We start from the raw sequence: 17,947 nt of genomic DNA, 5'->3' as shown, positions 1-17,947 counted from the left end.
GAAATCCCCCAGAAATTTTACCAAAAATGGCCAGAAAATCTCCTAACATCTGCACTAAAAAACCAAAAATGGCCCCGAAATCCAGAGAGATTCTATGAATTTCTGAGGATAGAACTGGTAAAGTCAGTGCGCAAAATATCCAGAGGAAATGCGACCTAAAATGGCCCCAAAGCCTGGAAATCGCACGAACAATGGCCCAAAAACTCCTGAAATCCATACTAAAACACCTAAACTCTTCCAAAATGGCAAGGACTGCTGGAGAAAGCATGCGGAAAAATCCAGGAAAAACTGAGCCTAACAAACTAGAAAAGTCCCTGCAAATTCGCACTAAGAAACGATAAATCCCCTAAGAATCAAAAGGAAAACGCGCCTCACATTCCCAAAAGTTGCACTGGAACACCACCCCAAAGCTGGCAAAATTCCAGGGGTTATTGGGAAAAACATCTGGAAAAAAGCCAGGAAAAACTCTGCCTTCCAAACAGGAAAAATCCTTTAAAATTTGCACTGAGAAGCACAAAAATCCACAAGAAATTGCACAAAAAATGGCCACAACAACTCCTAATATCTGCCCCAAAACCCCGTGAGTGTCCAGGGACTTCTAAGGAAAAAATGGGAAAAATGGGTGGGCAAACTCCCTGAAGAAATGCGACTTAAAATGGCCCAAACCCCCGAAAATGGCACAAAAAAATGGCCCAGGAACACCTGGAATCTGTACAAAACAAGCTAAAATCTGCCAAAATCCCAAAGACTGCTGGGAAAAGAATCAGGGAAAAATAGAGCATAACAAATTCAGCCTGAGAGACACAAAAATCCCCTAGACATCCATATGAAAAAGGCCAGAAATAGTCCTGAAATCGACACTGTAACGCTCCAAACGGGTCAAATTTCCGAGCATTATTGGGAATATATCGGGAACAATCCAGGATAAATTTGGCCTTAACAACCCATTAAATGCCTAAGAATTCGCACTAAGAAACCAAGAAATCCAAAAAAAAAATTTTACCAAAAATGGCCGAAAAATCTCCTAACATCTGCACTAAAAAACCAAAAATGGCCCCGAAATCCTGGGAGATTCTATGAATTTCTGAGGATAGAACTGGTAAAGTCAGTGCGCAAAATATCCAGAGGAAATGCGACCTAAAATGGCCCCAAAGCCTGGAAATCGCACGAACAATGGCCCCAAAACTCCTGAAATCCATACTAAAACACCTAAACTCTTCCAAAATGGCAAGGACTGCTGGAGAAAGCATGCGGAAAAATCCAGGAAAAACTGAGCCTAACAAACTAGAAAAGTCCCTGCAAATTCGCACTAAGAAACGATAAATCCCCTAAGAATCAAAAGGAAAACGCACCTCACATTCCCAAAAGTTGCACTGGAACACCACCCCAAAGCTGGCAAAATTCCAGGGGTTATTGGGTAAAACATCTGGAAAAAGCCAGGAAAAACTCTGCCTTCCAAACAGGAAAAATCCTTTAAAATTTGCACTGAGAAGCACAAAAATCCACAAGAAATTGCACAAAAAATGGCCACAACAACTCCTAATATCTGCCCCAAAACCCCGTGAGTGTCCAGGGACTTCTAAGGAAAAAACGGGGAAAATGGGTGGGCAAACTCCCTGAAGAAATGCGACTTAAAATGGCCCAAACCCCCGAAAATGGCACAAAAATGGCCCAGGAACACCTGGAATCTGTACAAAACAAGCTAAAATCTGCCAAAATCCCAAAGACTGCTGGGAAAAGAATCAGGGAAAAATACAGCCTAACAAATTCAGCCTGAGAGACACAAAAATCCCCTAGACATCCATATGAAAATGGCCAGAAATAGTCCTGAAATCGACACTGAAACACCCCAAACGGGTCAAATTTACCGGGCATTATTGGGAAATATATCGGGAAAAATCCAGGATAAATTTGGCCTTAACAACCCATTAAATGCCTAAGAATTCGCACTAAGAAACCAAAAAATCCTCCTGAAATTTTACAAAAAATGGCCGGAAAAACTCCTAACATCTGCACTAAAAAACCAAAAATGGCCCCAAAATCCTGGAAGATTCTATGAATTTCTGAGGATAGAACTGGTAAAGTCAGTGCGCAAAATATCCAAAGGAAATGCGACCTAAAATGGCCCCAAAGCCTGGAAATCGCACGAACAATGGCCCAAAAACTCCTGAAATCCATACTAAAACACCTAAACTCTTCCAAAATGGCAAGGACTGCTGGAAAAAGCATGCGGAAAAATCCAGGAAAAACTGAGCCTAAGAAACTAGAAAAGTCCCTGCAAATTCGCGCTAAGAAACGATAAATCCCCTAAGAATCAAAAGGAAAACACACCTCACATTCCCAAAAGTTGCACTGGAACACCACCCCAAAGCTGGAAAAACTCTAGGGGTTATTGGGTAAAGCATCTGGAAAAAGCCAGGAAAAACTCTGCCTTCCAAACAGGAAAAATCCTTTAAAATTTGCTCAGAGAAACACAAAAATCCACAAGAAATTGCACAAAAAATGGCCACAGAAATTCCTAATATCTGCCCCAAAACCCAGTGTGTGTCCAGGGACCTCTAAGGAAAAAACGGGGAAAATGGGTGGGCAAACTCCCTGAAGAAATGCGACTTCAAATGGCCCTAAGGCCCCGAAAATGGCACAAAAAATGGCCCAGGAACACCTGGAATCTGTACAAAACAAACTTCTCTCTCACACTCATTAAAAGCCGGTCCCAGAGGGAAAGGAGGCCTTGCTTCCTTACGAATATCTGGTCCACAACTGAATCCTGGGCCAAGGATCCCAAATTCCTGGCCTCAGTTCCATCCAGTTGTACACCTGTTCCTGTAAGGTCCCAGACCTGGAGTAACCAAGTTGTAAAAGGCTCACGGCCCCGCCGAGCAATGTCTTTACGCAGGTTACGGAGACTATCGCATGAGAGGGACTCGGTGACAATCTCAATCTCTGGCTCCCTTGCTGGTTGTGAAAACCCTCCTTGCTGATCCCCATTATTTAAGTGCCTCCTTTTAATCTTAGATTTCCTAGTTTCCACAGGAGCAACTGCTGCTGGCTGTGGCTGCTCCTGTGATCCAGCTGGAACCTGAACAGATACAACATCTACGGGTTCCACTGCAGCACCATCTGACTCTCCCTCTTTAGGGCAGGGGGAGGGTTTCTCACCAGCTGGAGAAAAATACTCCTTCATCATCTGGCTATGCTCCTTTAACATCTGACTCTGCTCTTTCAGCATTTGGCCTATATCTTTCACTAGAGCCCCCACCCACTCTGGGTGGCTCATTTCTGCGGTGGGCTTTGGGGCAGCATCAGGCTCTGGGGCAGCATCCCTAGTTCCTGGGGCAGAGGCAGGTTCGGGGGCAGCATCCTTAGTCCCAGGGGCAGGCTCTGGGGCAGCATACCCAGTCCCTGGGGCAGTGGCAGGTTCTGGGGAAACATCCCTAGTTTTTGGGGCAGAGGCAGGTTCTGGGGCAGCATCCCTAGTCCCTGGGGCAGGTATCAGAGTTGTTGTCCAAGCCAATATTCCCTTGTTTCTGAATGCTAAGTAAAACCAGCCTATCAGCAACACCAGCCACTGTATAATAGCACTGGCAATTAAAACAGATCTGAAATCCTTGAGAACCAGTGGGGTAGCCTCAAAAATCTGGGTGATGGGTTGGGAGAAAATTTCCCTTGCACTCGTTACCTCACAGTAAGTACCATTACTGAAATAACCCCAGAAACACGCAGTTAGAGTACGATAGCTCCGGATCCATGCAACCGCTTCCCAGAAAAAATTAAAAAGCCATGAATTCCTGACATAATCAATCCACCAAACTAATCGGATAATACCTACAGTAACTTTGGTGAGGGGGCCCAAATTCAAATAAGGGCTTGCAAATGGGAGGGAGATGGCTGTGACCACATGGAACACAAACCAGATTAAACCAGACAACATATTGCCAGTTAAGAGAGCTGTTATTCCTGTATTAACTCTCAACTCAGTGCCCCCTGCCCCACGTTGGGCGCCAAAATCTGTCCTGGTTTGAAAGGACAGGTGTCTGCCAGTAAGGGCAGAAGTTTCCCTTTGGAATAGAGACTTTGGTTCCACTCTCCCCCCCAAGTATTATAATTGTTGGAATCAAGGACTCTGAGGCAGAGATAAGGGGGGTGGGAATAACAGCTCTTTTACTAATATATCTAACTATACAAACAGAAAACAATAACAGTTAAAATTACTAACAGAACGAAATAGGTAATTCGGTGTCAGTCCCTTTAGATGCAAGCACGCTGTTTCTGTGTTTAGTCCACAGCCTGGATTTGCCAAAGGGCAGGCGGGAACGGAGGCAGGAGAGAGCGGGGTGAGGCGGCAGCGGCCACGCCGGTCTCGGTAAGAACGGGCTGGAGCGGCGGCTCCTCGCTCACCGTGTGTGTCTGGGTGATCAGCTGTGTCCGCAGTGGCAGGAGGCTGGAACGGGGCAGATGCAGGGCAGGTGATCGCAGAGGGTCTGGCTCTGCTGTGCTCTGGCCGCGTGGGCTGAAGATCCCGTGCGTCCTCCTCCCAGCTCGCCGGAAACTTGAGTGCCCTCCCGGAAGCCTCAGAGGCCCTTCCGGGAGCCGTTCCCACCCACCCCTTTTGTCTGGACTCATCAGAAACCCTGGGTGTAGCCCGGCCAGCTCCATTGACATGATAATGGGAAAAATTCTTTCAATTGACACAGTAACAGAAAAACACTCAACCCCCAACACCTATCCAGACCTGAGTCCCTTGATGGTCACACTGGGACGCTGATCTCATTTCACTGAACCCTGGGAGAACAGGGAACACAAGGAGCCTCCTCAGATTCTGTTCCTTGGGCCTGTTCCTGTTCCTGACTCTGGAGGAGAGCAAAGTTTTCCTGCCCTGCCCTCAGGAAATGCCTTTGCTGATGGAATTGCTGTGCTGGAGCCCAGCTGTGTCCAGCAGTGCCCATGGCCTGTCCCTGCCTGTGCTCACAGCAGGGACACGCAGCAGGACAGTGACCAAGCTGCCAGAGCACTGCAGCCTCACAGTCACAGAAGGGCTGGTGAGGAGAGGCTGGAGTTGGGAAGAGCAGATGTGGGGAAAGCCAGAGCCATTGTCCCTGGCTGTGCTGCTGTGCTGGGAGTCTCTTCCTACCACCTCTGCTCACAGGCACTGCCCCTGCAGAAATACAGAAGGGCAGAGGAAGGATCTTGGTCACACAGGGCAGAGCAGGACTTTATTTTACCTCAATGCACAGTGGTCATGGCTCCTTACTGTCTCTGCTGAACACAAGCACTGTAGATAGTGATGTAGCAATACTGTGGCTAATGGCATCTCTTAATGAAAATAGCAGTCTGAACAGTCTGTAATGAGCCCCATTCTGAATGCTTTGCAGGAGCAAACAGGCACTTTATTGCTTCTGGAAAGCACAGAGTGCTCATACTTCTCAGGGCATCCTCAGGCTCCTGGTCCATCAGGCTGTAGATGAGGGGGTGCAGTGTTGGAGGCAGCAGCGAGTACAGAAGTGACCGTGCCAGAGCCAGGGATGGGCACCAGGGTGGCACAGGTGACCTCTGGGCTTTGCAGGGCCCAGGCACAAGGGCTGTGCCAGAGCCAGGGCTGAGCTCCCTCTGTGGGCTGGGGCAGAGCCCAGCCAGAAATCCCCCCTGAGGCAGCAGCTCTGCACTAGTGGCCACCAGGCCGGCTTGCCAGGGGAGGCTTCTGGCTATGCCCTGCAGGGAGCTGCTGCTGCCAAGGTGCCTTTGGTGCCTCAGGCTCTCCCTGGCACAGCTCCCACCATGGCACTCTGCTCTTGTGCCCAAGCCCTTCCCTGTGCTGGGGCTGCCTGGGGTTTTTCCTACAGCGGGACCTGGCCTGGCCATGGCACAGCAAAGGCAGCTCCTGCTGGAGCAGGAGGCTCTGCCTGCAATGGGCTCCAACAGCTCCAGCAAGGACCTGTTTGCAAAGGACCAGGGGGAAATGAAAGAGGGAGGGTCATGCTGCCTTTGGGGTGAATAATGCTGAAAGCAGCCTGACTCCTCTATCCCAAAGTTCAACATCCTGAGAGGGAGCTGAAGCTGTGGCAGAGCTGGTAAAATCCCCAGAGCAGGGAACAACCAAGTGGCACCACAGAGAACTTCTGCAGAGCTGCTGAGCTGGCACAGCCTGGGCACATCTGACTGACAGCACTTCAGACTAGAAAAGCCCTGTCCCAATTATTAGTGGCAGCATCTCCTGACATTTCCCTTCTTAGGGGTGTGTGGAGATTCTTCCCTGGAGTGGAGACACCGCTCAAGGTCACTGCTTGAGGCTGAACTAAGGAGATTTGCCCAGGGTTGTTGGTCTGGGGGAGTGACACCCATCTCTACTTAGTTCCGCTTTGATACACTTGCTTCAAAATTGCTTCCTAAGGCATGATATTAAAATAGATGTTACAGCTCCTAAACTGTGCAATAAGTAATTCTGATTAAGACCTTTTTGCCTAATCATGATAATAATCAACCATATCGCTATGCATATAAATACTTCTAGATTTCCATCCTTAATGTTGAGGGACAAAGTTATACAAAGATTCAATTCCAGCCTTTTACTCTTTATGAATAAATTCTTGACAAAGTCTGGCGCTGGGATTTGATCCAGGCATTCCCAGGCTCCTCTAAAAGAAGGAGTTTAGAAAGCCTGGGGTCCTGGTTTAGGGGAGCTTCTGGGTGTCATTGGGGTGTTGGGGGTCCTTTGTGCCCCTCGTGACCCAACAAGAGATTCTCTAATAAACTTGGCCTGAAGCTCCCACGGGGCGCATGACAGGAACCCCAGTGAGTGTCTGTGACATCCCAGCCCTTTGGCAGCCTGGGCACCCCCTGCGAGTGTCTGTGACATTCCAGCCCTTTGGCAGCCTGGGCACTCCTGGGGACTCCCTGTGAGTGTCTGTTACATCCCAGCCCTTTGTCAGCCTGGGCATTCCTGGGATGCCACCCTGGAGCCCCTGTGAGTGTCTGTGACCTCACAGTTCTTTAGGAGCACACAGATGTCTCCACTGCACTCCTGCCACTGCCTGTGACTAATTGGCTCCTTGGAACCTCTGTTGTCACTATGGAGCTCTGTGACTGTCACCTCATGACCCTTAGGAAGATTAAGGACCCCTGGGATGTCACCATGGAGCCCCTGTGACTGAGTGTGACCAAACAGATCTTTAGGAAGCCAGACAACCCTCAGATGTGCCCGTGGAGCCCCTGTGCCTGCAAGTGAGCTCAGTGCTCTTGGGCAGCCTGGAAACTTCTGGGATCTTGTAATTCCTGCTCTGCTGAGGATGGATCCTCAGCAGCTTGGAGGTTCCCTGATGGATTTGAGTTCTCCAGAGACTTGTTGAGTCTTCAGCTCTTCAGTTCAGCAATTCAGTGACAAATGGTTATCAATATTTAAAATCACTCCAATAAGACAAGGCCCTGGGTATAACGTAATTTAAAGTCTTCAACTCGTTTCTGGTTAATTAGACCGATTTCTTGAAGTGTACTCCAAGTGAATATACCATATCTTTAAAAAATCCAGGGAGATTATTTTTGATCTGTTTAGTTTTCCTGTTTATGGATTGGGATCAGCAATCTCCAGTTGATATTGATCACCAGCCCCTCCTAATGCAGTCTGAAAAAATATGAAGAGACCCTTTAAGGCTGACAATCAATCACATTTTGTCCCTATCTCCAAGCCAGAATTTCCCTCATCCAACCTCTGGCACTCAGAGCAGCCTTGTGCAAATCTGAGCTCCCTCCAGCCCAGGCTGTGCCTGCAGATTTCAGCTCCTTGGCATCAACTCCCATCTGCTTTCCCTGGAGAAGGAGCTGCCCGAGACACAGAAGGGCTATGTGCTCTCCATCAGCTCCTGGCTGGCACTGCCAGGCTGGCATGAGGAGCCCCTCAGCCTTCCCTGCTCGGGGCTGGACAAGCCCAGCTCCCTCAGCCTCTGCTCACAGCCAAAGGGCTCCAGCCCCACCTTGGAGGCCCTTCCCTCAGCCTGCTCCAGCTGCCAGACATCTTTCCTGCCCTGGGGAACCCAAACCAGGCCCCAGTGACCTGGATAATCCACGTCCTTGATGTCCGGGTCACACAGCCCTGGTCCCTTGTCCCTGTGTCAGGCTCTGGGGTTGATTTGTGCAACATCCTTGGGGGAGGCTGTGGTTCCAGGTGGAGCAGGGGGATACAGAGGGACAGGGGACCCTGCTGGGCATGAACAGCATTGGACTTGTCTGGGGAAAAGGTGAGGGGGGCTGGGGCAGAGTGACCAACCCAGTGACCTCACACAGCCATGCTGGGATGTCAGATCTCTGCCCTGTGATGGCACAGTCAGCTCTGTGATGTCACAGGGACAGCATGTAATGCTCAGTGACCTCACATATCCCACTGTCACCTCATGTTAACAGATGATAAATTGCCCATCCCAGGTGAGTTGACACAATGCTTGTTCTCCAAAGTCACTGGCCTCTGCAAACCACACAATGCCCCTTGTGTAAGAAGGGGAACTGGAATTCACCAGCCTCAGTGTCCTGCCAGCTTAGCCCAGCCCACTGGAGCACTGGGGTCCACGAACACCAAGGAGATCCCCTGGAGAGAAACATACATCTGTGTCCTGGTTTGGAGAACAGCTGCCTGCCAATAAAGGCAGGAGCTTCTCTTTGAAACAGAGAATGCAAACCCTCTCCATCCAAATTATTATCATTTTGAAATTAATGGCTCTCAGGCAAAGGTATGGAAATCTTGCATAACAGTTCTTTACTGATATATATAACGAGGGAAACAAAACCACCAACAGCTAGGAAATTAACAATTAAACGGAACAGGAACCCGGCACCAGTTCTTTCCCCTGGGGTGCAGTCACCGTCCCAGCTGGCAGGTAGGGCTGGACAACCCCCAGTACCAGGGCGAGGTGCAGTGATCCCACACGACTGCAGGGACGCTGGGGGTGATGGTGGCCGTGTCCCAGACGGGAAGCATGGAGGAGAGACGCTGCTCACGGATCTCGGGGCAGTGTCGGTCCTGGTGCTCCAACAGGATGCGTGGAGGTGGGAGGTCGTCTCGGGCAGGGGGTTGCAGGGTGCCCCAGGTGAGGAAAAAAATCTCCCGGCCTTAATGCGGCAGAGCAAGGTTTTTCCAGCCACCCTTCTCCTCCAAGCCAAGAGAGTAAATGTGCACAAAAGGGAGTCCCCCCTTGCTTTACCTGCTCGCCCCCCATCCGTGCTAGGATGTAGGCAACAGACCCTTACCATTACAACAGGGAAAATTCCATAGAGGAGAAAGGGAAAAAAAAAGGAAGCAACACCCCCTATCTAAATGGAATAATCGCTGGAAGGGAAGGTAATTACGTTTCTTAATTCTCTGTCCTTCATCCACTTTTGAAAAGGTCTCATTGGTTGCTCTTCCTGTGTCCCCTTTTTGCTCTTATCTTGGATTGCTGTTCTTATCTGGCTTATCGGTTCCAGGCAACTGAAGCAGTCCTGTACTGGTTGGTTGATCGTTGATCGCATTTCCTGGCCATCCATTACCCGCTTGAATGCCCGGGGGAAGGTGTAAATTGCCCCAGCTGATAGCTGTTCCCCGAGTGTCTTTTGCCAACGGGCCTGCAGTGGCCCCGCCATCTGCTGCTTGATGCTTATCTTTTTGTTCTCCCTGGGGCAGCCCGTCTCCCTGGCAGGTGGCTCCTCCCAGCTCCACTGTCCACGGCTGCTGCCTGGGACTGATGGCTCATCCCAGCTTCTGTCCTCAGGCTAGCAGCTGCTCTCCTGGTGCGATATCTCATGGTTATCAGCATCCTCTGATGGTTTCCAGGGCAGCAATCTCCTTTTGTCGCTGATTTCTTTAGCTGTTTTGCTTGTGATTTGCTCTGCAATGAGCTTATTGATGTTTTTGTTGCCCTTGAACTGAGCCTCCAGTCTCACCAGCAGTTCTTCCTCCTCCTTTTTCCAGCATCTTTTGTGAGCTCCTCGCTTCGATGTTTCTTTCGGCTGGGAAGCAGCCATCCTTTCCTGGATCCTTATCAATGGGTGTGCCAATCTTTTGTGCTGTCCCAGGCCGATTTTAGTTTTGAAGTCCCTGCCGCATACCTCACAGATCCACTCCCCAGCTGGAGCCATTTCAGTCTCTGGAGCCCTGCATTTGGGTGTGGGCTTCATTGAAGCCACAGGCTGAAAATTGCAAGGGCCTGAGGCCTTTTTCTCCTTTCTCATGCTAAGGAAAATTTCTCTCGGGTCTGCTGCAGTTTGCCTGTTCCTCCCTGGATCTTCCCAAGGTGATAAACCTCGGGAAAAACAGGAAGGAATTCACAATAAGATTAAGCACCTGCTGTTTTTCAGAAAGTAAGGAAAAACAGTTCTCACGATCCGTGAGAACGTTCTGTTTTCTTCTACTATCCAATGGACGGCCGTTCCTCTCTTCTTCAGCGATCCACACTATAAAAGTGGTTCGCCTTCACAATAAAGTTGCTTCTCTTTGCTGCTAGCTGGAGGAGTCATTGTCGTTATTCTCCGCGGCCGTATCGCGAATAACGACATTTGGGAAAGTCACAAACAATACTATGATGGTTATTATGTTCCTTTCCACATTTAACACACTCAAAATAAATGCTCCTTTTCCCGTGCGACTCCTTCAGGTGTTCAACCAGGCCCAGCACCGAGTTTACCCGGATACCACAGTAAGGACACAGAGGATTATCATAATTTTCAAATTAAGGGGACTCTCAGGAAAATATATGGAAATTACGAGTAACAGTTATTACCAGGAAAATGACAATAGAAATAGAGTATTAAAAAGAACAAACCCAAAAGGCTGATGGAGTCAGAATACAACCTGACAGCCCGTCAATCAGAGTGTTGGTAGCAGTCCGATTCAATGGTGGCTGCAGTCCTCCTGGAGTGACAGATGTGGTTCAGTTGAAGCAGTGGTCCTGTAGAAAGGGTGCAGTTTTCCTCCAAAGGTCCAGTGATGATGTGGAAAGTCCGTTTGTGCTCTGGAATCCCGTGAAAAAAGGCTGCCCTGATGTTCAAATTTCAGTTTTTATCTAGGTAGGAAAGACTTGGCTCCTCCCCCTGGCTGGAGCATCTCTCAATGGGATAATGTAATTTTATCAATCATACAGTGGGACTTAATTGCCCATTAGCAGATTATATCTTCCTGAAGGAAGGATGGATTGTGGAAAAGATAAAGATGACTGCCCCACCTGTTTTCAACAGATGGTCATACAATACATACTTTCCTTCACATCCTGTATTGCAACATTATCCACCCCTTATTCTGTTACCATCTACATAATGAAGACTTACACGTACTTTTCACTTAAGATTCCCTGCAGTACACAATGGGTTTCCTCATCTTTTCCATTACCCACCAAGTGCAACCAGGTCCTTGGGCAAAGACAATCCCAGGGATGGGTTTCACTTTTCCAGGTGGGACTAATCCAAACAGTCTTTCCTAAAATTCCTTTCATATGTACCACAGGGACTTAATCTCCATCCACTGCATGCAAGAGTTCAGACTGTGCAGGACCAGTTCGATTGATGGACCCTTGGGTGTTCACCATCCACGTGCCCTTTGCTAAATTCACATACAAGCGTCAGATAAAGTTATAGAAACCTGCCCAGAGCTGCCAGGAGGAGTTGATTAAAAAAAGAAAACCAAAATCAAGCAACGAAATTCCCGCAAGCCAATCCAAACAAACAAACCAATCCAACAACAACAGAAAAAATACAAACAAACAAAAAAAAAAAACGACTAGAGAAGGAGAAATCCCCACAAACAGATCTGTTACATCCTTCTGTTAGTTCACCAGGATGCACACAGGCCCTGAGATTGCAAACAGAAGGATTCCTTGAATACATTTGCAGAAAAAGCACGTTTAAGACATTGCCACATTTAGGAATGTTCTCACCTGAGCAAAGACAACCCCTTTGGGCACAGCAGGGCGCGTGGAAATAGTAATTGCCACATCCTTAGCCCATGGGGGAGAAAAGGGCTATGAATTGGTGCCCCTGGCATGGAAACCCTGTTCCCAGGGTGCTTCATACACAGGATTCTTACAGAGGACTCCAGAGAGCTGCAGAGAGTCAGCTCTGCATTCTCCATCTTCTGTGTCCTAAAGCTGCCTGAGAGAAGAAATTTGGGCTCTGCTCCACGGGCACAATCCCTGCTGGCCCAGGGCACAGTGCCAGCAAGGTCTCTGCATGCCGAGGCTTTGCTCCAGGCAAAAAAAGCTGCGGCACAGGGTCACCTTTCCTGCTCAGCCAGACCCCCTGAGTGCCCCAGCAGCAGGGAATGGACGGATCCGGGCGGCACCAATGCTGGCAAACGCCAGACTGGGGCAATCTGTTGGATCTGGAGTCCTGGCACCCACAAATTACCAGGTCTGGGCACTGCTGGTGCTGGAAGATGGGGCATTGTGATCACCTGAAGGTGAGGCTGAGGCTTGGGGAATTACTCAGGTGTGGCACTTCCCACATCCACGTTACCCCATTTATCAACCCTGCAGGCACCAAACTGCTCCGGACTCCAGCCAAGAGCAGATTCTAGAGGGGAATATCTCCTGCCCTGCCCCTCATCCTGTCACAGTTGTGGTCACTAAACCCTTTCACAGCATCTGGGTCGTGCTCTGCACAGCTGCCACAAAGGGCAGGATGTGGGGCACTGTGGCAGCAGGGCCTGTGCCAGGGGCACTGCAGGATGGAGAAGAGCAGAGCCACGCTGAGCACAGCCACCTTCATCATCCTCTGACACTGGACAGAGCTCCCTGAGGCTGCAGCAGGGCAGGAGCACCTTTAGCCCTGCCAGGACTCCTCCCTGTCCCCTCCCCAACAGCTCCTAGGCCAAATCCCAGCCCTGGCCACAAGTCCAGCCCTGCACAGAGTCCATCCCACCTGTAAAAGGCATCCAGCCCCCTTGCCCATCATCCCTGCAGCTTCCTGTATGGGGCAGCTGCCCCTGCAAGGGCCCAGACACCTCTGGGCTCCAGGAGGGCTGGGCAGGGAGCTGTAGGCAGCTGGATCACCTGGGGAGAACACCCCCACTCCAACACCATGCATCCTCCAACAGCCTCCAGAACCACATCCCCCTCGTGGTTTCCCTTCTCTCCAAGGGATTTTCCCTCAAGCCACCCCAGACCTGACCCCAGCCCTCACACTGCCTGTCTGAGCAGAATCATCACTGTTCCCCCTCCTGTCTCATGGGGAAACAGGAGATGGACTGGCCTCTCTTCTAGGGACAGCAAGATGCCAGAATCTCAGAAAACTGGGACATGATAGCACAATGGTGTCATGAACCCAGGAAATAGCCAGGTGATTTGGATCTGCAGGCACTGGAGACACTGGGCAGCACTGAGAAATGATGATCAGCTGAAGGCAAGGCTGAAGCTTGGGGAATTGCTCAGGTGTGGCATTTCCCACATCCACAGCACCCCATTGTTTCCCTTTCAGGCCCAGGGTGGAGTCCAGGTGGGAATATTCCCTGCCCTGGACAGACCCTCATCCTGTCACACCTGCAGCCACTGAGCCATCCCAGAGCCCCTGGGTCTTGCTCTGCACAGCTGCCACACATGGGTATGCCAGGAACCCCATCTCCAACAAGGCTCTGATTCCAGCATTGTCCCTCTCTGGGACTTGCCCACAGCTCCCCAGGGCCCTTGTCCCCACTCAGTGTCTCTGCAATGCCCTGGCCCTGGGCCCAGGCCAGCAATGGCCCAGAGCAGGATGTGCCCATGCCCAGGGCTGTGGGGGAGCTGGTGTTTGTCCCCAGGCAGCCACTGCAATCAAATTGGGCAAATAGCGTTGGAACCCCAGCGTTCTCTCTGTGGCACCCCAGTGGTGGCAGCAGGGGATACACAGCCCTGAGCAGGTCAGTGCATGACCCCAGCATCTTTTGGCAGAAGCAGTTTGCTGGAGCCCTTTGCTGCCAGCAGTGTTCTGTGCAGTAAGTAGACAACTGAGGAGGCCAAAGGGATGGGATGGGAGGCTACAGGGCCAGATCACGATATCAGGCCTCACCTTGGCTTGGACTGGAGGCACAGCAGGATGGAGAAGAGCAGGGTCACACTGAGCACAGCCACCTTCATCATCCTCTCACACTGGGCAGAGCTCCTTGAGGCTGCAGCAGGGCAGGAGTACCTTTAGCCCTGCCAGGACTCCTCCCTGCCCCCTCCCCAAAAGCCCCCAGGCCAAAGCCCAGCCTGGCACATCCCCCAGCCCTGGCTACAAGCCCAGCCCTGGATAGAGTCCATCCCAGCTGCTGCACAGATCCAGCCCGTTCCCTGGCCTCTCTCCAGCCTCTTGCATGGGGCAGCTGCCCCTGCAAGGGCCTGAGGACCTCTGGGGGCCAAGGGCTTGGCCAAGGAGCCAAAGGCAATTGTAGCCCTGCTCCAACACCATCCATCCTGCAGCAGTGCCCCAGAGCCAGATCCCTGCATCTCCCAGGGCTCCTCCTGTCCCGGAGCTTTCCCTGCAGGACACTCTAGAGCTGATCCAGCCCCAGATATGGCACGGGGAGAGCAGTGGGGTCATGGGCAATAGGATCAGCCACACAGCTGGGATCTCCAGGCCATGGGGATAGTGATCTCCTGTAGACAAGGCTGAGGCTTTGGGAATTGCTCAGGTGCAGCACTTCCCACATCCACAGCACCCCATTTCCCAACCCTGCAGGCATCAAACTGGTCCTGTCTGCAGCCCCAGAGCAGATTCCAGAGGGGAATACACCCTGCCCTGCCTCTCACCCTGTCACAGCTGCAGCCACTCTGCCCTCTCAGAGCTCCTGGTCCCTCTCTGCACAGCTGCAGCACACAAAGAGTCCCAGGGACCCCATCCCCAACAAGGCTCCAATGTCACCCTGCCCCAGGCTGGGACCTGCCGCAGCTCTCCAAGGGCTCTTGTCCCCACAAAGGGTCTCTGCAATGCCCTGGCCAGCAGAATGCCATGGCTGTAGAAATCCAGACACATGGACACACACACAGAGCTATAGGTTTGCTGAAGGGGTTTATTGATCATTCAAGAGAAATTTCTCAGGGCATAAGGAAACACAGGGCAGTCATTCAGGGATGATCATCCCCTGATGCCTCTGCAGTAGGCTGCACATGGATGTCACCAACTCTTTCAATCCTAAAACACAGAGCCCAGAACGTGACCCACCAGGACAGGAGAAGAGCCTTGTCCCAACCCTCTCTATGCAGGCACTGCTGACCTACCCATGCAGAGCAAAAGCCAGGCACTTCTGCCACAACGGACCCACCAGCTTTGCAGCCACAGGGGGCTGGGGACAAAAATTATGTACTAGAGACACACTGGGTCTCTAGGCTGGACTGGGAAGAAAGGGGAAAGCAGGGGGGTCCTTGGAGAGGGGGCCTGTGGAAGCAATGGGGTGCAGGAGCTGCTGTGCTCCTGCCCAGAAGCTCTGGGGTCCTGGCCCAGAGGCACAGCTGGGGAATGGGCTGCACCCTGGGTCATCCAGCGGGTCCTGGGGTGACAGGACCTGCAATTGTTGCCCGATGCCCCAAACAGAACACAAACTAACAGAGTCAGTTTATGCGGTGCTTTATTCAGGGCCCGGGGAACCTGCGGACTAGCGTCCAAAGTCAGGATCCCACAGCTCCCTTTTTCCATCAGGTTTTTATACCTTTTTACAAAGTGGTCTACGTGCAGAAATACACATTCTTCAAAACAATACAGATACATAAATCTTGCAGGTATCATTCCTAAAAGTTATAAATTCTGCATGCTTGTCTACTTAGAACTATAGGCTACCCCCCCTTAATCCCCCTTGTATGTTTGCCCATCACCAGAACCCTTTATTTATTATTATTATACTTTAGCCTTATCTTGAAAGTTTCTAGATGTCCTATATGCTCTACTAAATCCTTTGATTATTGTTTTCACAGTTCTAAATGTTCTATATGCTCTACTAATTCTTTTCACTATTGTTTCATAAGGTAGGTTCTCAGGGCCTGTCCGAAAACTGCAGTTTTCTAAGCCTTAGCATGACTACTACTATATCTACATTAGTCCTTTTTTTCATTATTTCGGTATCAACTCCCCCCTTTTGAGCATTCTTCAGATTTTCTGCAAGGATGCTCAATTCTTTAAGTTGTGGTTTCTATGTAGAACGGTGAGTTTTCTTTTCGAGTTGGCAGGATTACTTTTTTCCGGGTCAGTGCTCTCATGACACGTCGAGTATTAGTTCTTTTTCTGGCAATCATTCCTAAAAGACATTTATACATAATCATGCATACTACAATAATTAATACAATCATTATTACATATTGTACAATTGATGACATCCAACTAGAGACTTGGATTCTTAGGGAGCTAAACAGTGCTCCTACCCAGTTATGTTCAGCTTCTTCCTGGACTTCATGCACTTTTGTTTTAATTTGTTCCAATTGACTTATGTCCTTTTCTACTTCTTCTGTGACATTTGGGATATGTATGCAGCAATGATCAACCTTTCCTTGGAGGTATCCACAGACTCCATGTTTTTTTAATAAAAGAAAATCTAATGCCATTCTATTTTGGATTGTCATTCTTGTTGTTGCCTGCAATTGTAAATTTAGATCTTTAAATTCTTTCTTTGTAACTGTAGCTAGCCTTTCAGTTTGTCCTAGTAATTTGTACAGCATCTCCCGGTTTCTATATGTAGAAATTGGTGCAAACAAGGATTTCAATACCCACCCAAATTTAACTCCTGATGAGGGTTCATGCCATTCATCTTCATTTCCCTGTCCTAGTTCTTCTGCTACTTTATTTGTTTCTCTCTTTGCTCGTGACTGCATCTCTTTCTTTGTTAATTTAGACTGTTTCCAAAAAGGACATAATGTGGGAACCCCTAAGGTAATTTGTGTTACAGGCCCGTCTAATGGCAAATGTGTTGTCCATTGTCCATGTCCCATAATCCATACTAAATTTCCTGGACTCCTGATAGTTGTATCCTTACAGCTCAAAGTTTTACCCTTCTGGTCCTGCGGGAAAGCACTTCCTGGAATTGTATGGTTAAGTTTTCTACACTCACAACCCCATTTTATAAGCATTCTGACCGGTGCCAAACTAATTTGATTTTCTGGAGTGTCACAGGTGAGAATTTGGGTGCAGTTCCAATTTTCTTTTGTGGCGCTCAAAGTTTTTGTAGAAGTGCTGGTTTGAGATACTTCTGTGTGAGTGGCATTTCTGCTTCCCGTCCATTGGACACACCAATTAACTTGTCCAATGTAACTATAATGTTCTAATATGCTGGGGCCCCATACCGTTTTCCAACTGTCCCATGAGGATTCCTGCCGGGATGAGTTCTGGCATATCATTTCATAATAGCTTTCATTTTTAGGTATTCTTTTCTTTTGCCAATGTGGTATAAAACATTCCCACTTAGCATCTTCAGGTTTTACTTTTTCCCCTGTCGCTAATTGAATTCCCCAGTCTCTAATTTGTCCTAACCTTCCATGGCTAATTAGACAATCCTTATAGGTTATTATTCTTAATGTTTCTCCAACCTTTTCCCATTTTACTTCAATTTCGATTTTATTTCGTAATTTTAATTCACAACTTCCATTTTTACCTCTTTTTATTAGGGGTAAATTTCCTACTGGAATCACTCCCCAAGGGATTGGTTCCCCTGCAGCTTGTGGCAGAGGTAAACATGCCGTTATTTTTGATACGTTTTGTATTTGTCCAAAATCTCGAATTAACCCTACTACTAAATTTTGTTGTTCCTGGTTTCTCTGTAGTGCCAGGCTTGTATCTTTCAATCCATTCTACATATTTACTCGTGCACTGACTGGTATTACCTGCACCGAGTACCCCCTTCGGGTTTTATTTTCCTTTAAAATACCTACATTTATGTCCCCATAATCAAAGTTTTCTCTAATCCACACAATGCATGAGAATTGTCCTACCTGATCAGCTTGCATATGAGATATTGTCAATGTGGTGTTACCTCTTTGCTGTTTTATATCCCAAAATGTCA

This window comes from Erithacus rubecula (genome assembly GCF_903797595.1).
Source record: "Erithacus rubecula genome assembly, contig: scaffold_210_arrow_ctg1, whole genome shotgun sequence".
Classification (NCBI taxonomy): domain Eukaryota; kingdom Metazoa; phylum Chordata; class Aves; order Passeriformes; family Muscicapidae; genus Erithacus; species Erithacus rubecula.
This window is presented reverse-complemented; position numbering follows the sequence as displayed.